The sequence below is a fragment of the Pollicipes pollicipes genome, unplaced genomic scaffold (assembly GCF_011947565.3).
Source record: "Pollicipes pollicipes isolate AB1234 unplaced genomic scaffold, Ppol_2.1 Scaffold_5724;HRSCAF=6776_pilon_pilon_pilon, whole genome shotgun sequence".
In the NCBI taxonomy this organism is placed as follows: Eukaryota; Metazoa; Arthropoda; class Thecostraca; order Pollicipedomorpha; family Pollicipedidae; genus Pollicipes; species Pollicipes pollicipes.
Genome location: NW_023596746.1, coordinates 43,899,570 through 43,919,907, shown reverse-complemented (window position 1 = coordinate 43,919,907; position 20,338 = coordinate 43,899,570).

Here is a 20,338-nt window from a genome sequence, read left to right as displayed (position 1 = left end):
GGGATGAGCCATAGGGTGGAGTATGCCATAAGCCGTCGAGTAAATAGCAGCGGGCCGTATGTAGCAACGCAGCGTGCGTGCCTGTTCGGGTGCGTACCTGAACCACTGACGGGTACCTGTTCACTTGAAGGAAACATGCGCTTAGGGCCTGCGTGGGGAGAGTTTAGAGGCAGCATGGCCCAATACACATGTCTCATGCGAAGGAGGCGCCAGCTACATAGCATGTACAAACTACACTTTTCGCAACATAGAATTAGGTTTTGCAGTCATAAGCACAACACGGTATATGATAACATCCACACCAAAGTGACATGAATGGGGCTTACGCGAGTAGCCGAATGACATTAAAATAGGGAGAAATAACGGGCTACGCTTTGAGGCGATGAGGCGATGATGTGGGTCTTGACAACTGACCTTGACCAATGGCGGAGCCAGAGTGGTAGGGAGCGGGGGTGGGATGAGCTATGTCCCCTGTCTCTTGGGGCGAGGGGGTAACCAATCTCATGGTAAAGGGGAGCAAAATCTGCATTTCGGATCCACATAACCTTTCTTTTCAAAGGCCCGAAATGACACGGGCACCGCAAATGACCGCAAATATTTATTTTCGATAGACACTGAAATCCAGGTACAACATAACTGGCCCAAAACCTTCATTCTCTGTGGGTACCAAATTTCAGGGATGCATACAGGGATATATACTGTTGTGCCTCCCATCCTGACGAAATCCTGGATTGGCCCCTTGGGCTAAGGGACACCGAAATGGTCAGTTGGGGCACCATAACGTCCATTTTGCGGCACCAAACCCTTGTTTTAACCTTTATTTTAAAGAGCCTCTCTATCTAAGTGGGCAATTCAAATTTCGCAAAGCTTTGGTTTTAAACAGGGTTCAAAATCCATGGACATCACAATATATACGTCCTTCACCCTTGCAACATTCTCCATCTGCCTGTTCCACGAAGGAGCACCACAAACTTCATTACTGAACATCTTAGCTTTTATTTACCAGAAGAACACACTTCCTGGGACACCACAAAGCAGCGGCGGGTCCAGAAGGAGAGGGGCCGTAGGGCCATTCCTCTCCCCCTTAGGCCCAATGATGCTTGGATGCCTCGAAGAGGCACCAAACCGCATCGGAAAGGGGCAACAATACATGCATTTCGGAACCACATAACCTACATTTTTATGACACACTAAGTTCCAGGGGCACCACGACGTTTGTGCCGTGGTCTCGACGAAACCCTGCGTCGTCCCATGCGGTGAGGAAGCAGCAACTCATTCATTTCGGGGCAGCATCAACGACAACAAGTACAAATTTTGATACATGCTCATTTAAACCTGTTTGTTGACCGCTGCCAGATGCTGCTGCAAGGTTTCGTATGCTATAATGGTGTAACTACATTTTTGTTCCGACGTCTCACAGAGCACCTCGCGGAGGGGGCACCAAGGAATCACATGCAGCCCGACTACAATACTCTACTCGCGCCGAGCGCTTACACAAAACACTGCAATTCTATCGTCTACACACAAAACAATAAAACTCAACATTCTGGATGAATTACTCAGTCATGAGCACAAATGACTTCTAAGCAAAAAAAGAATCAAACTACTGAATTATCTCTTTGGAGCAGCATCACAAATAACTCACTTAGACAAGGAACAAGACACTGATGACTGGCGCGGTTATTTGGGTGACTGGCATGCAGCGCTTTGATTTGCTGCGTCGATTGTGCTATTCATAGTGTGTGGTGCTAATGAAGTCTTCTGCACGGGTAAAGAATTGTTTGTTGTCGCCAAGTCAAAACGGCAGTGAGTGCTGTCCAGTGAATTTTTTATTGGTGTGCATGCTCGCGTTTTACACTCTGATTCAAAGTGTTTATTTAAAGTGCCGACATGAAGAACAGAGCGAGATATATAGAAGACTCAGGGTTCTCTTTCAAGGCACTCAGAGTCAGGGTTCTATCCACCAAAAAATCCTCGCATTCTGGCTATTGAGTTTTAATATTCTAATGCATAAAGTTTGCATACGGGAACTTGGCTTACCACGCACAGCCCCAGAAAACTAGGCGTGCTTTATATTCAAATATATGAAGTTTGCTCATTTTCGTCTGGTCGTGATGGATCCTGGCATTTCAAGGCCAAGTATTTCGAAGAAGACATGGCAATATACACTTCGATTGGCTGCTAAATACCATCAAAATTAAGCATAAGATTGATTCCTAGCTTATATACAGGTAGCCGGGTAGTTGATGAGATCACCTGATGACTGAGGACTAGTACAGAATTTTCGCTTTGTCTGTTGCAAGGGAATACAGAATATCCTATCCTTCAAAACCTGATAAAACGTAACGTACAAGTAGAATAATCGTAACAAATTCAATAAACGACGGAAATGAGATGCACGACGTCGGCGGCTTGTAAAATTATGTTCAGCAATAACAAAAACGAATTCATCGGCTTGATCGGCATAGCCGTAAATTCAGTCATCGGCCGGTAAGAGGTAAAACCATAATAAAAATGATCAAGATTTAGGTCCCCGTCAACGGCGTAGGCCATTCTATAACATGGAAAACCCGAGACTAATAAGGACGGCACCTGAGCAATCGAAACTGCCGTGGCAGGCCAACAAAGAACCTCAAAGGAATAGTGAATGGTCCTGATAACAGGTGAGAAGAACCTTACACCAATATGATGGGACCCCTGAACGATCAGGAGCACCCCGGCGGGCTAACATATAGGGTGCGGCTGGAGCACAGGATCCTCTGGACAAAGGGCACTAGCCGAAGATCAGTTAACATGAATTAACGCCCCTGTGTGATCAAGAGTGCCCGGGGAGGTAAACAGAGAGATATCTGACAAGTGAAGGGTTCTCAGCAAATAACCTTAAAAAAGGAAAGAGCCATAGGTCAATGAAGAGTACTTCGAGCATCGAGTACCTCGGAGCGCTTCCTTGTTTTGGGCTCAAGCGACAGCACAGGGTACTCCAAGCAAGTGGAAAAAAACGCGATATGAAGGATCCGATACCAATATGAAGGGCCCCGGCATTTGGGGCCCGGCAGCCGGGGCGGGGCTGGAAAGCCCGCTTACCCCGCGGGCGCAGCAGTCCCCGCCGAGCTCTCGCCGTCCGCCACGCCTCCGGCCGTGCCGGCGCTCGGCGCGTCTGTGCCCAGTCCGCCGGTGAGTCCCGCGGCGCGGCTGCGCCCAAGCCGAACACGGCCGCCAGGCATATATTTCTTCGTACATGCGTATCCTAGCAACCGCTAACAGCGGCGTTAGAAATAGTGCTGAGCGAAATGGCCCAGCTATCGATGTTCTGGCAAAAATGTTTTGTCTTACCAAATATCAGAGGTGATGGTAAATATATTTATAATATCATTTTGTGTATACATTTATATTTACTGTAGCTCAATAACCAGCTTTCAAGAACGACAAGAAACAAGGCTTTGGAGCAGGAAAGCTGGGGCCATTAAAACCTACATTGTCGAGAATATATCGAATGAAAGCGATGGAAATGCAGCAAAACTTCCCCAAGTATTTTGCGTTTGCTTCTTTCTTTTATTTCTATGCATTTTTGTAAGCAGTTTAGACTTCAACAGAGCCGTCCAATGGTTATAAGATCGCCACGTGGTCCAGGGCCTTAAGATCGCATTTCGTTGAGGGCCTTGACTTCTCGGGCCGTGGACAATCGCAGCTGAGCCAACGATCTTATGCCCGACCCCCTTCTCTTTCTCCCACTTTCACCTTACTCTGCCGTAAAGACGTGGATCCCTACAAAAAAGCATGTCATGCTGGTGAAAATCCCGCGGAATGCATTCCCTCTTGAAGGATTTTGGGCGATGCAGTACCTTCGATCTCATATCCAATTTCTGACTCGCTTTTGCCACTCAGTCCTCAGATACCAAAGGAAAATATAAAGGCATAGGATCCTAAATGTACTCTTGTAAATGTACCTAAGGCACCCACATATGGAGAGAATGGGCATGTAATGTAATGATTGAGGGAATGAACATTTAGACCGAGATCTAGACTCAATTGCATTAATTTGGTACATTCAAATCTCATGTTTACCGTAGCCCAGGTCGGTCAATCCTGTGCTCAATGCTTTCCCCAACAAATTCGGCAAAACTGATGTGAATCCATGACCGCTTAACATTATTAGTACTTGCACACGCTCCTGGACGTCCGTTCTGAAAGCAACGGAATCTAAACCATGTTAATTATACAGGTACCTAGATTGCTAGTTTATTCCATGTCGTAACTTGTGTAAAGAAAGACGTAACACCGGAATCCCGGATGATCCCACGAGAATACCCAATGCAGGGGATCCGAATTGGAGCAGACAGGTCTCGCGCTACGTCAACTGACACCTCCTATCATTTCTTGGAACCCCGTCGGCCGTATACTTTTAATGACATGGCATTTAAATGAGATGGTGCACTGTACCGGACGCCATTGTCTTCTTATGGCAATGGTACAGTGGTCCTCGTACAATAATCCCGGCTAAACACTCGAAGGCCTACAAATCGTGGATGGTGATATGAACGAGATCATCAGCTTCAACATGCCATGCAATTGTATTCAGATCGACAGAACACACCTTAGCAGACAGGAAACGAGGACAGTTTAGACGCATTCCGCCTAAACCAGTCATAACACATTCCGTCCAAAGGACTTCTCACAAACACGGTAAAATAACATTCACAGGCTGTCCAAGTGATTTATGCAGCCAAAAAGGAGGCTGCACCAAGCACAGCGCACAGTTTCCCATCCGCAGGCAAACACATCGTTATCATAAAACCATCAAGTACACCATCACATACCATCGTCACACATCGTCGTATCAAGCCACTCCCGCTTCCATAGCCACGAGGCCGAATACTTCTCAAGGTTAGATCGGACTCCTTCCCAGCCCTACGCAGAACAGCAGCCTGAGCCGGCCGGCACCCAGTACAGGCATGCAGGGAGCGGCTGGGTGCCCCAAGATAAACATTGTCGGTTCCTGTGTGCACCACCTCAATTCTCCAATACATGCACGCACCAGATATATTGCACACTTACCCAAGCACATTTAGGCTTAAATGCGTGTCATCACCTCAAACTCTGGATTTGGAACGACTAGAAAGGCCTCAGATGGTAAAGTCCCACTATTTTTATTTCCACGACAAGGCATCTGATGAACATGCAATGATCATACACTGGAATGAGAGAAAACAGCCTGCATGAGAACATTTCTATAGTGCGTTGTCTGTTTAACTTCCCAACTTGTACTTCCATGACCTCAACTTAACATGACATGTTCTGCGACCCAGCGCTCGATTTTGCTCGACGCAGTCCTGCAGACTGCGGTGCTGCGGCACGACACTGTCCCAGATACCGCTGGTACGGGTGATTATCCCTTCCGATCTTCGGAGGACGACCAGCGAGCACACGCTACCGCTCACGAAGTGGACAGGCTTTCCGCCTCTCCGGCCCGGGGACAGGGATGTGGCGGCCACGCTTTTCCGCTAACCTAGTTGACGCTGCTCATAGAGCTGGCTCTGAAAGGGGGCTGGGGGGGGGGGGGGGGGTACGGAGGACGTGGCGGCGCACCAGTCAGTCATGAATGCCGACAGCGCCTTGTCTCATGTGGGGTCAAGCTTAGGGTGATCGTCCAGATCTCGAAGAATGGACTTCTGCCCGTCCTGGACGGTCCTGACATCGGCTCTATGGCGGGGCTGGCCTCCGCCTTCAGGGAGGCAAACCATCCAGATAGTGTAACACGTCGTCCTGTCAAGAAAGAACAGTCCAATGATCATTTGAAAATCGACTGATGTCTTTGGAAGAAGGTAATGTGCGTCCTCTCAAAATTATGTGCAATCTACAGAGATGACTGACTTTATCATGGCTGACTTGGTGTCCGACGAGCTATTTCAGCGTGATCCTGTTTGTGAGCTATGTCATTTTTGAATTTCAATGCCCTGAAAACGTTTAAGTCTCCCACGGTTTCTCCACATGTTTTGGCCTGTCATAAACGCCCGCTGCAAGTATTCTTCGCAAAACGTAGTGCAGCTTACTGTGGGGCATACGGACGGTGGAACAATGACCAGAGTGCTGATGCCCCTATAGCAAATCACCTTGAAACCTCACACTCGGCACAGAACTTAAAAACCTGTCATCCTAGTCGTCATACTTTGGACAACCCTTCCACGCACGGGGTATGCGGTGCTAGGATACAGTAGCGAGATGTACTTTACTATACTGATGCTCCTGGGACATGTATTTTTAACCGCATGCTTGGCTGTGGTCATCAAGATCTTTTGGCTTAGCCATCTGTATCTCCTGTAGCCATAACCTTTAGTACAAGGCATCAGGCATTAGAATGTGGGAGCTGGAATGATTATTTTTGGTGTCTATTGTCAGGGTCTGCACAGATTTGGAAAGTTTCCTATTTTACTGTCTACAAGTCAATGGCTACATCTAAGTTGTAAATAGCCATGCGAGACCACAAGTATTCCTTTGAAAGCATGTTAAAAGCATGCTGGAGCCATGAGCATGTCAAACTTGAGTTTTTGTGAATCCATGCCAGAACGCTATTTCATAGCAGTCAGCGATATTCGATTATTCAAGCACACAGGTCAAAATTATGAAATAGAGATGTCATCACTGCCTGTGCTCATTTAAAATGATCAGCAAAAATTCAATGCACTATGCTTTTTGAAAAATATAGATGTTGGGAAATGGCCCTGTTATGTTCTATCTTACTGCACATGTATTACTAGTTATTTGTGAGAGAAAATTATTTAAATAAACAGATCATAACATCAATATAAACCCAGATTGCACAAAACGCATAACATTTGACATGACTCGGGTAAGGGTATATTATGTACAACAAAGCAGTGACATCATGGGAACGATTTCAGCACATACCCTGTAAATCCAAGAGCTCACAGTTTAGCACACAGGTGCCACCAGCTCCAATGGTAAGAGAGCCAATGTTTTCAAGGAATAATGATATCACCAAGGCAGTTTCAGGTAGACAAATGCCGAAAAATCTCTTTGCACACCAATAATTTGTAAATTCAGTGTGATTTGGCCTGGCTAGAATTTCACATTCCAATGTGAAGATCCAAGCACGGATGTCTTGTAGGTGTTCAGCAAAACAATTATTTTTTACTGACTGGATGCAGACATTTTGTGTTATGATGGCTTCAGTTAGTAAGCCTATGCATCACTTCCTATCACTGTACACTTAGTACCTCGTCGCCTTGTACACTTCTTAGCTAAATTCACTAGCACATTAATTAAAATAGCCAATTTCCCATCAAAGCAGCAGTATGTAAAGAAAAAGGAACACTACTGTATATTACGATATAATAAGCATATAATACAAAAGCAAATTACTGGGTATGTACATAGAATTCCGGGCGGTTATACACACGGCCAGTTCAGATGTTTATAACACATAATAACTGTTTAAAACCAGACCCAATCTACCCGATTACACCCAAAACTTACCTCTGTGAGCATGATCAGACTGCAAGGCCTGCCCCACGCAGGGGTGATCAGTCAATAGCAGCGCCATTAAATCCAAAAAAAGACCCACGCAAAATGCAAACACCCCCAAGCCCCATAGTAATGCTGTGATGCCGAAGTCCAACCTAGGTTATAGAAATGCATCTTCAATACGTCACTTGTGCGCCGGAAATGTGGTGAAATATGACGGACCAACCGGAATCGGTCAGCGCTATTCCTCACGTTGTTTACATGGGTTACCTAGAAACGCATGTACGGAAGAATATATGCGGCCACCAGGTGTCTAGGTAATTTCAAGTAACCATGCTTGACTATACGTATCACGTGATCATCAGTAGAATGCCCGGTTGACTGTGCCATCTGTTGACAAAAGAGGGAAATAGAGGCAGAACATAAAGATGCTTATGTAGTGTCATCTAGCGGTAGGAATCCAAACTAGCCTGATCGCCATGCACACTGGAAATACACTGCACTTTACGGCTCTGGACTTTGCTACTCTGGACGTTGCGTCCCTGGACCTTATGAACGCCCCCAATGAGCGCGCAATCGGATGCATTCTAGATGTTATGAACGCTGGACGCTGCGATCCTGGACGATATGAACACTGGACGCTTCGATCCTGGACGTTTTGATGGCTTCCGTTTTGTGCCGGTTATAGTGTACCCGGATTCAAATGCCTATCGAAGATACATATTTGTGGTCATTTGTGATGCACGTGATTTTTTTAGAATTGAGGTTATGTGGATCCGAAATGAAGATTTTGCTGCCGCTTCACCACGATATTGTGTTGCTCCTTCGCCCCAAAGGACATGGCGCATAGCCCCATCCCACCCCACCCCCTACCAGTCTGGCTCCGCCATTGGTCAAGGTCGGAAGACAAGACACACCTCATCGCCTCATCGCCTCAAAGGGTAACCCGTTATTTCTGCCCAGGTTGTCATTCGGCTCCTCGCGTAAGCCCCACTTATGTCACTCTGGTGTGACATAAGTGGGTGTGTTAGGTCACTATACCGCGTTGTGTTAGTGACTGCAAAACCCAACTCTGTGTTCCGAAAAGTGTTTGTACATGATAAATAGTTGGCGTCTCCTTCGTGCGAAACATATGTACTGAGCCATGCTGCCTCTAAACGCTCACCACGCAGGCTATAAGCGCATGTTTCCTGATGCATGATGCGCATGTTATAAAGTGAACAGGTACCCACCAGCGGTTCAGGTACGCACCCGAACGGTTACGCACGCTGTGTTGTTATATACGGCCCGCTGCTATTTGCTAGACGCCTATGGCATGCTCCATCGCTTATCCCGTTTCAAGAGCATTTGCAATAAGCACCGTTCAAAGTGCTCTCTGCTGCTCTTTGCTCCGGGCACAAGGTGTACCTACCTCCTTTACCAAGGACGTAGCAAAACAATGAAACGAACTGTACATATCAAAACTTTTGTTTTCACACCCATAATATATATATATATATATATATATATATATATATATATATATATATATATATACACCTGTATCGTTGCTATGTTCCCCTAGCCTCATGTGAAGTCTCGTTCACTGACTTCTAAGTTACGCGGTTATGGCCATCGGCTGCCATGGCCGATCAGCTGATCGTTCGCGTCATTTTCATTCGCGCCAGCCTGCCTGTTGTCAAACGTGTGAAGTTCGGCGCGTGGATGAAAATGTTCTGATGGCATTGATTAGAACATTTATGCCCGATAAATAGCAAAATGCACTGATATGGGTATATTTTAGTATGCTTATATATATATATATATATATATATATATATATATATTGTATAAAGCAATAAACACCCGCAAAGCAGATTTTTCTTTATACATGTCTTGTTAAAGATCACAGCGGTTTTAGCATTGATCAGCTTTTCGGATGCTTTCTGGATGAATCTAATGACAGCTTTCGCTTCTCCTCACCGGTCGTTGAAGATGTTACCACAGGTCATAATGCAAAGATGATATAGGTTGTCGTATTGCATGACCTGGTATTACTTACAGTTTACAACGTTCCATTCTTCATTGGAAGTTTCTAGAATGTCAGTGTTGGACAAAGTCAACATCATAGTACGTTTGTAGAGGTTCCCGTACTGCTGCATTCTGGGTAGCGATGATGTGGCGTTATCACGTGCCTTATTCATATGACACCACTGCTATGGTTGCGTGAAAACGCTGTTTTTTTAGGGATAGATTAAGCATAGATATTTTCACAAGCCCATTTTTTTCGACCTAGCACATTTAATGAAACAATTTCAGCTGGGGAAATGACGTTGGTTTGCACCAGAACCACATATTATTGCTGAAATGTGCTTCCGGCCTGCCCCCGGCAGCCAGATGGGGTTACCCATTCACCAGTCATTTATCCTGAAGAACTTTGGCCGGAGGTGCTCAGAAACAGTCTGTGTAAAAGAGTACAACACGCAACAACAGCGACAGCATTGAATGGAAATGAGATACAGCGAGCCAAACTGGCTCGCAGCACCCTGGAACACGTGTCGTGAAGTTGAAATGCGCATCCTGAAGCTTTAGGGAGAGCGTCGTCAGGGTGGATGCGGGGATGGCCTGCCCTCATGGGGATAGTGAGTGGTGAACCCCGGGGGCTTTAAGACAGCGCGTGCCATTTCAGTCGAAGATAGCGGAATCTTGCTGTAAAATGGGCCGATTTCTGGCAAGTTTTGTCATCTCTGCCAGTCAAAAAGTCGAAGCCTATATCTCAGCTCCGAAATAGTCCAATAGATATATTTTAGGGCGCTGGGGATATTATTATCTGTGCACCACTTCTATTTAACCGATCCAACATATTACACCTGCATGTTAACTATCCCCCAGGAACATCATTGCATAGCAACAGCGAAATTCTGGACACCCGCCCTCCTCACATAGCCTATTTTCACATTTCACTTCTTGTAGGTACTGCAGTACGAAGATACGTGCAGTCATTGCCCATTAATTTAACGTTAACGTTACATGTGATATTAAGTTACTACCATGCTAACACCCATACAAAACGCATTACATATCGAAATTCACGAGCGTTGACCTCGATGAATATGGCGCGGGTGCTGGACCTAGAAAACGTGGTTTGGTAGGATTTACTTTTGAAATCAGATCCTAGTATTTAGTTGTCTTCAGGGACTTTCAAATGCGAACTAAAAAATATATGTTCACATAACCTTAAAATAAAGATCGCTTCTATACAGTTCAGTTACCAAATTTTCGTTTTTTAATCACCTGACCAGTATCTACCAACTTTTTGGTACTAGCCAAAAACCATACTGCGGGCTACCAAACTGAAGCCCCATGGCGATCTCACGTCTGTGCGGCCTTCTCTAATAACCTCGGTTTGTAAACTTCGAATTATCTCGTGCATAGATAAGACAGCAGTGTTAGCCTTATCCCTAGGAAAAAAGGGTATCATGAAAAAAAATATTTGGGGCTGATATTTTTGGAACATGCGTTTATGAAAAAAGTGGCAGAGGGTGAATTCAGAATTCCCCTGCCGATGCTCCTACTCGATTTTTCAGGTTTTTTGTTGAAACAGCAAGTCACAATTGTCACAGGACACCAGTATTGAGGGGATTAAGCAAAGGAGGATTGCCAGCCATCACCGCGATACAGTGCCTATTTAATAATAAGAATGCGCGAACATACGTTTACATGCAAACGAGTTCAAGCTAATGGGCATCATGCCTCACGCTTCATTTAAACATGCAAGCAAGTTAAACTTAACATGCATTACACATCGCCCATCAAGTACACATGCAAACGATCTCAAGTAAACACGCATCGCACATCACGTGCCAGGTATCACCTACACATGTAAATGATTTTAGGCTAGCACACATCACACATACAGGCAAAAATCATGTTCGCATAATCGGCCATGCTGAGTTCTGTTTGCTATGATTTGGTCGACCACTTTTTATAAGAATGACCCATTTATTTTCATGTCTGGGTGGTCCTGTGCTCTGCAGATGGATGTACTCTATAGTCATCTACAGAGCACAGGACCACCTAGACGGGAAAATAAGTGAATCCATTGTTATAAAAAGTCGGCGACCAAATATCTACATGCAGGGCTCATCATGACCGATGATGCGAACGTGATATGTGCCTTTATGTATGATGTCTGCTAACTTAAAATCGTTTACATGTGAAGTGATACCTGACGCGTGATGTGCGATGCGTGTTCAGTTGAAATCGTTTGCATGTATAATTAACGGGCAATGTTTGACGTCTGTTTAGCTCTACTTGCTTGCAGGTTTCAATGAAGCGTGATGCGTGATGCTCATTTGCTTGAATTCGTTTGCATGTACACGTATGATCGCGCATTCTAATTCTTACATAGGCACTGTATCGTGGTAATGGCTGACAATCGCTCTTTGTTTCATCCCCCGAATATTGGCATCTTATAACAACTGTGGCTTACTGCTCCCAAAAAAGACACTGAAAAATCGAGTACGAACGTCGCCAGGGAATTCAGATTCGCTTCTGCTATTGTTTCGATAAAGGCATGTCGCCGAAACATCACTCCAACTATAACTCTATTTTCCTAGTTTTTTTTTCTCCGAGGAAAAAGGCTGATACTACTGTCTTATCTGTGTCAATAATGTTTCTCGCTAATGCGGTGAACAACTTACTTAAGTTATTTCGTGGTGTTCTTGCAAAAATCTCCACACCTACATGCATCAGTTTTTGTAATAGCTGTTATGCGGACCCGGGCCGCAGGCCGGCATTCCTAACGCGATCTCCACCGAGCCCTTCAGGCCCTTCGGAGCCACGAATCGGGTCTTCAATCGTCTGTCCCCAGTGCCTTTGGGGGCGGGGGAGGGGCGGGGCACGGGCCCCTGTACATCTCCTGTGTGCGCTGATGGAGGCACCTGAGTGGTGAATGCGACCCCTGAGCGACCAGGGCATCCTTGTAGTTTTCCAGTTCCCTTAGTGTCCATAGTTTGAAGGGCAACAAAGGTCTTAGCAGTTGCAAGGGCCCTTAGGTATCAGAGTACCCCAGGAATTCCGGACTGAGAGGCCAGAGGGGGTCCACAAGTTTACTTGAGAGGGGCTTCCTGGACTGCTAGACGCTGCCACGGCATTGTCGGAAGCTGTATCTGGAAATATTTTTGCTCTTCTCACAAGACACATTTGTCCCTCTCTCACGCCGAAGGCCCTCTGACCGGGATGGTTGACGCTGGGTCAACGCGGGGCCACTCACCGACCCAAGAAGGTCCCAAGCGTAGCGGGTTTAATAAATACCACAGGGACCCCAGTTTTGACGCATTTGGGCCCTAGAGAAAACGGGCAGAGGGACCCTGTCTGGTGCTGGTTCCTGACTGACACGAGGCTATTCCATTGAGGGCGCCCGTCAAAAAGGAGGGGGGGGGGGGGGGGTTCCGGTTGCAGCATGAGCAAGATTCCGTGGATGTCGACATGTCCGGATGTCCAGTACGCCGGGATGTGTACCGCGGCGAACCGAGTGTGAAACCGAGTTAGGGGCCACGGGCTCTGACGCAAAGATGGCGGCGTGCCCAACTGAGCTGTCAGCGTTCCGATCTGGCGGACAGACCTCGCGCGTGTGGAGGTGGGGCTGTTCTCGGGCGAGGGACGGCGCGCGCGTTACTTGCGTTCTTTTTTTGGCGGTCGGGCTGCCGCGTCCGCCGCCCCCCCCCCCCCCCCCACCCCAGCCCGCCGCTGGCGGTTCGCTGACGGCCGGACCGTCAAGCCGGGCAGCCTCTGGGCCTGGTGTGTACCTCCCCGCTCGCGTCCAACCGATGGCACATTATATTCCCACCATATCGGTTCGTGAACGGCAGCATTGTCTGCAAAGGTTGGTGGGAGGCGGTTTGCTTGTTCGGGACGGGCCTGGTAAGGTACCAATTGGGGCTTTACGTCTCGCCGGCTGCTATGGCTATTTCGAGGCGGAACGCCTCTATTACGCATTAATTCAGGCATTAGGTACATGGGATGCGGTAGTGGTGTGGCCAGGACTTCCATTCCAAGATGCAAAAGTCAAGAGATGAGCACCCTACCACTAGCCACCATGCCACTATCGCCCCTTTGTGGCGCGAAACTGCACCCGTCCTCAATAAACTCCAGACTGGGTGTTGCTGGCCCGCAAATTCTATACTCGGGGCTCTGAAGCGTGAAACGAAGTAGGCGTGTCGAGAGTGATGGAGTGGATGGCGAATACAAGCTCGCAATTCTCCCAATTCATTCAGCTTATATATCGCAAACCAGCTCAGTGACATACACTCGGCTCCGCAGTACAGATGGTAAATCAACAGCGCCTTTAAGCGCGGCATGTGCATAGTGTTTTGCGTGACGTTTGGCAGGCAGTTGAATGCATTCGCAGTCAACAATTGCTTTTTTACTTCTTATTTCCTTGCAACCAGGAGTGCGGTTCCCTATTCAGTTGCAGGGTTTCTTCCCCCGCCGTAACTTGGGTTGCAGCCTGCAGATTTGTGAAAAGGTGAGCCAACTTGGGAAAGAAACGAAGTTGTTGGTATATTATCACGGTACTCTTCGTTGTATTTTCATCGCTCAGCCAACAATTTATTTTGGTGAACCACGCCCGTTTAAAACGTACGCAATTGAAGAAACGGATTGTTTGCAAGATGGGCCATTGGACGTGTTTCACCAGGGAGTAGTATCCGGATTCAGCTGATGAGACAGTCCGCACTCTCTCTTTTTGATAGTAAAGACATGCAGAATTCAGAATAAGTCCCGTTTGCAGGAGCGTGTGAAAAAAATCGCAATTAGGGGAGGGATGGGAATCAGCCAAATAACATAAATAGCAAGATGCGCTAGCGTGCCAGGAGCTGGATATCTATATGCGCGCCTACCCGGGGCCGACATCAAGTCAGTCCGCCTCACACATCAGTCATCAATTACTTCAAAAAAAGAAAGAGAAGCATCACCAACACATACATTAAATCAGAGAACCAAATACCGTGGAGAGTTTTATCCATTGCCCATAATACCAAACAGTAGGCACCCCGACAAGTGCTTTCCACGATCGCCGTGCACCTACTGCCGAGTAACCAGCTAATTCCGATGCCACGAGCCAGGGATCAGTCTTGATTTTTTTCATGCGTCTGCTGTCAAGGGCGTGCTGACGCGGCAAAGTTTGTGCGCTTAAAGAAAACGTTGTCCACATTCATGTGTAGTGTTTAACTGGGCAGCACTGTACCGCATGATGTCACTCGTCGGCTTAGGCGGGCGAAATCGGCCACGGTTGCCCTCCATCGGGCTACATCCGAACCATTAGGTGAAGGGTTACGAAGAAGTGGGACAGTATCCCAACCCGTGGATCTCACGCACGCTGGACTTTATGAACGCTGGCCTTTATGAACATTAGTCTTTATAAATACTGGACGCTGCGAATGGACCAACTGATTTCCCTCTGTGCAGGGATATCAGTTGGTTTAGATGGTTAGACGGTTTCTGGATGTTGTGAACGCTGAATGCTGCGATTCTGGCCTTTTTGACCGATTGACTTTATGAGCTCTGGACGTTACAATACGCATCCACGATAATCAATCCAAGCTCTAATGACGCTGAACAAAGCATAAAATGGTGTTTTCTAAAGAACGACAATGGTGCAAATCATGCTTACTTTTCCTAATATCATTTGACTCTGCCACATACTCTACATCAAGAGGTAGGCTTTTAAATAATCTGGAACCCTAATGAGGCCCTGATATGGTACTTGCCTGTCTGACCACTGTGCACACTAGCTGTTATGTGGGAAGGGTTATTCTTCATGAAGCATAAACACAATTTTGAACTCCTCATACCCAGGTAGTCTTAACCATAGAGGCCGGACCATTCTTCACGATAAGCTATTGTGCATTCCTGGTCACTGCACGGAAATGAGGCAATGGATCAGCTATCATGAAGCTGTTTTACATCCCTGCTCTGTAGTTTTTTTCTGTTCTCTACATATGCAAAGGCCCCTTGACCCACTGCACCGGCAATGAACCAGCTGTTTCGCATTTGAATTGAAAAAGGGCATGCCTGTTTAGAAAGCTATGCTGGGGATTGAGGCAGTTTGTGACTTCGTGAGCGTTCAACGGTCGGCGTGCGTCTGGTCGCAGGAGCATGACCACCAGGTGCACCGCTGGCCGGTCTGGTTCTGGTCAGCCCAGTTCGGCGAAAGTCAGCGGTAGCTGTCCCGTCCTGTTTCACCAACGCGCTTAACCAGCGCGCGGTGGGCCCAGCGAGCTGGCGTAGCTGGTGCGCCCCACTGACGCTAACTGGCTGTTGCCCCCGTCGCTACCTGCCCGACCGGTTACTGCCCGTCACCTCGGTGGCGGCGCTGCTGGTGCTGCTGCCCCGGACTTGGTGTGCGGTGACCGAAGGGCCTACGAGGTGTGCCAGTACCTGCAACGCGACCGCCCCAATACGCTGCAGGTGCAGCTCGACTCAGAGTGCGCGGGTGTCTGCGCACGCCCCGGCTGGCGAGCCGTCGCTGTCCAGTGTCTTCTATCCGTTCGTTGGATGCCGCGCATCCATTGCAGTGACCGTGTCACAACGGGGCTGGCAAAAGTGCTCGTGCGGAACAGTATAGAGACGTGCGGGGTGCACGGCCTGGTGACTCATGGCGCCCGGCAGTACGGGCTGTTGCATGGATGCCCGAAACAAGCGGACTGCTGCATGAACGACCATATGACTACCCATAATGAATGAGTAACTGGCTACCCGTTCCTTGCTGTGTGATTCTAAATGATGGCGTTTGAATGTGCTCCAGACAATTTGGTGTAATGTGTCTTCCAAGAACGCTCTTCACACATCATGTGTTCTTGGATTGTCGAACCATTTATGCGGATGCTTACACTCCGCTGAGCTGTGTGGATGGGAACATCCATGGATTAAATAAAAAGTTGGCATCTCACAGTGCTGAGTGAATCAATAGACAGGAGCTCAGGAATAAGGGTGGGTGGGAGGTAGAGAGAAAGAGAGAGCGAGAGAGAGAGAGGGGGAGAGGGAGGGTGAGGAGAGAGAGTTAGAGAGAGAGAGACACACACACACACACACACACAGAGAGAGAGGAGAGAGAGAGAGAGAGAGAGAGAGAGAGAGAGACGGAGAGAGAGATAGAGAGAGAGAGGAGAGAGAGAGAGAGAGAGAGAGAGAGAGAGAGAGAGAGAGAGAGGAGAGGAGGAGAGAGAGAGAGAGAGAGAGAGAGAGAGAGAGAGAGAGAGAGAGAGAGAGAGAGAGAGAGAGAGAGGAGAGAGAGAGAGAGAGAGAGAGAGAGAGAGAGAGAGAAGAGAGGAGAGAGAGAGAGAGAGAGAGAGAGAGGAGAGAGAGAGAGGAGAGAGAGGAGAGAGGAGGGAGAGAGAGAGAGAGAGAGCGAGAGAGAGAGAGAGAGAGAGAGAGAGAGAGAGAGAGAGAGAGAGAGAGAGAGAGAGGAAGGAGAGAGAGAGAGAGGAGAGAGAGAGAGAGAGAGAGAGAGAGAGAGAGAGAGAGGAAGAGAGAGAGACGAGAGAGAGAGAGAGAGAGAGAGAGAGAGAGAGAGAGAGAGAGAGAGAGCGCAGTGCCAAGGCGTCTCAGCCCCACTTTTAAGAACATGTAGCATTGCTGCTATGGACGTTGACTGTAAATAAATAGCCAAGAAGGGCTGCCCGGCCTGCATCCTGGGAAAAATTCTGTAGCACATTTTAGTAGGTATGATCCTTGTCGTTTGACGGAACGCGTTGTACTGCAGTCGCACGGTGCAAATGGGCTTGGCCAAGTTATCACCTGTGGCTGCCGTTACGTTCCACGAGCGGACATGACTACTAGTGGCGCCGCGGCCGACCCTGGTGGCAGGATATTTAAGTAGTGTGATTACCGCAGTGTTGCTGTCTCAGGAGTAAAATTTTGTGTTTGCGCGTACGCCGTGTGCCATTGAGTCATAAATCATCATTTGCTAGTCCATATTTTGATGCAGAATTTAATTCTTTACATGACGGTATTAAAAACAGTTGTTAAGCTTTGAGCATGTCGTCGCCAAAGTAATTAAATCAGAGCAATGTCAAGGGGGGTTGCCACGTGTAAACTCAGTTGCCGCGCGAAGCGCCCACGCGGAACATTCAAATGATGCAGCACCAGGCCGTTAAAATATCATATCATTTCATTGCTGGGGCGGATAATGAAAGCTAATTTAATTCCCCGTTTGATGGTGTTACACATTCCCTGGTATGATTTAGTATGTCGTCGCGAATTTCAGTTAAACTAATGGATGTCACGGGTGTCACCTGCGCGCAGGACGTCCGTGATATGGCATGCGCGTATTCTGTCCTTGTCAGTGACGGGACAATCGTGCGCAGGTCGACGCTTGTCTACAAGTTTTAACATTCATGCATAAATGCAGAAATGTATATGCATGAATGGTTTTATGCATAAACATAAAAACGTCCAGGTGCAAATGTGTTTGCGCATAAACGTATGTATTGATGTGAGCTGCTTCACTACAAGGATAACGGGGCCCTGGTATCAGCAGGTGATTCAGCAGAACCAGAGAATGCAAAAATTAAAATATGTACGGCATAGTCACTGCACTTTGCTGCCCCCCCCCCCCCCCCCCCCCCTTTGCACGCCGTGTCCGAATCCGGTCACGGCGCCGCGTCTGTCTGCGCAGAAAATTGAAGGTCTTATTTCATCAATACGGCGCTTAGAGTATAGCAAGTGCAACTCAGCACAACCGTAGAATCAACAGACATAACAAAAATCCAAGTTCTGAACGAAAACCAGTAAAAATAACGAGGTTTCTTTATTGCACACAAATTTGAAGGCCAACCATAACAGTAGGCGGCGGTGCCGCCGACACCACGACGACCCGCCTACACGCGAGGGCGACACCACGGCTTCGGTGGCTGTCCAGCCCGGTCGCACCATCTTCCATGCGGCTGGGTCACTGGCCGCGTCTCCGTTGAGGCCGCGCTTCCTCGCAGCGTTTTAGAAAGTCTGCCTGCGATGTACAGCCGCCACGGCACACTCATGCATTGGACGCGCCCTTCTTTGACCCACAGAGCAGGTGATTTAGGACCCTTGCTTGCCTCAGAAGGATCTGCTTTGGGGCCTGTTTGAAGTTTGTTGCACTGAAGTATGTTGAGGTCACGAAATGATTTAGTTTTTATTCATTTTGTTGTTCAAAGACACCTAGGCGACCCGCACGTGAATTAATTTCATGACAGTGGTGGCCAAGAATATGGAGATAGGGCGTAAGGGCTCCAGTTCTGCGCTTACGCCACATGGTCACTACCAGCTCATACCCATGTTCTCTCCCCTTTTCTTTCATCACATCACCCTCCATCACATACTCCTTGTCCTTTCTCATCCTCCTCACTCTTACAGTGCACTCAGAAGGCACTACTTCATTGGTATCTCCCACTGCACTAACACAACGCACACGCCATCCTTGCTGGTGTGTCTCAATATTCTATAGGATAGTGTCCACACTTTTGCCCACAAAGTAGTGAAGGTCTTGAAACAGAACTGCCACACTGACGGTACACCTTGCTTTTTGCCGAACAGGAAAATGAAGAGCCTTGAAGATTTTGGTGTTTCAAGACTGGGCAACAAGAGCAAGAGATGATTTGATAACTGTATTCCAAGGTGTCCCATGGAGCTTCCGGGTGCTGATACACTTCATCTGAAAATGATGGAAAATGGTTCAGGAAAAAACAAGCATTAAATGAACATCGCTCAGTCACTCTGTACCACATGAGCTGTGAGATGAAAATGGCAGTCATGTTTACGGTCATGCAGGAGAGCAACTGAAATGCAGTGGAACATGCAATTGACTTGACATTATGCTCTGTCCATTATAACATCATTGAAAGGAATGATATTAATGAAATTGAATAAATTAAAAAATGAATAGTGTTTGTCATCGATAAAATCCAACAGAGTGAAAACTGGAAATGTCACAACACACGGTGATACTTTTGCCATGATACACATGATACCTGCTTTTAATTTTGTCTTTAAAAAAACTGGGAAGTTCCCATGGATAATCAAACACCAACATAGGTTTGTGTACTGGCCAGAAGAAATGTAGCATTCGGTTGGGTTGGGAAATGTAAGCCTGACACAAGGCTCGGAAACATGATCATTACAAGGACATTCAGTGGGCAATACTCCCTTGAAAGAGACCAAATTCATCCTACTGCAATGTAACATGCAGCCAAATGTCAACATACATTGTACAGCGGTACTAAAGGTGCTCAAATGAATAAGGCCTTGTCAAACAGCTGAATGAGGTCAACAATGCAGTCAGCAAAAGGCATCCGCTGAATGGCATGGAGGTAAGATCAATGTGCAGACTGTTTGGTGCATGGGTGTGCCAGCATAGCCCAGACCACGCTGGGCTGAAGTTCCTGACGCTTTGTTTGCATATGATCACCATCACAGCATTATGATTTCTTCAGTATTTCGATCAGACTTACTTACTTCCCTCATGGCGAGGTCAGAATTCTGAGGGCTTTTGTAGGTGTTGATACCGTGGGAAACTTGTACTAGAAACCTTAGGCTGCATAGTATTGATACTTTTGTCAAACCTGTTAAAAACACTTCCATGCAGTATGCCAAATTATAATTCATGAACATTCATTGCATGTTAGAGGCCATTAACAATGAACAGGCAACAGCTGAATCCCAGTCATTGCTCCTGCATATAAGTGCGCTGCTTCTGAAGCCAGAAATCAGGTTCAAAAGGATTCAGATGTGTAGACCCTAGAATAATATACATCAATTTAGTTTTAGATGTGGGCATGACCAGAAAGTGCTGGAATGTAGATTGTTGGCATGCGTGTTGGTATTACGATCAGGTGAT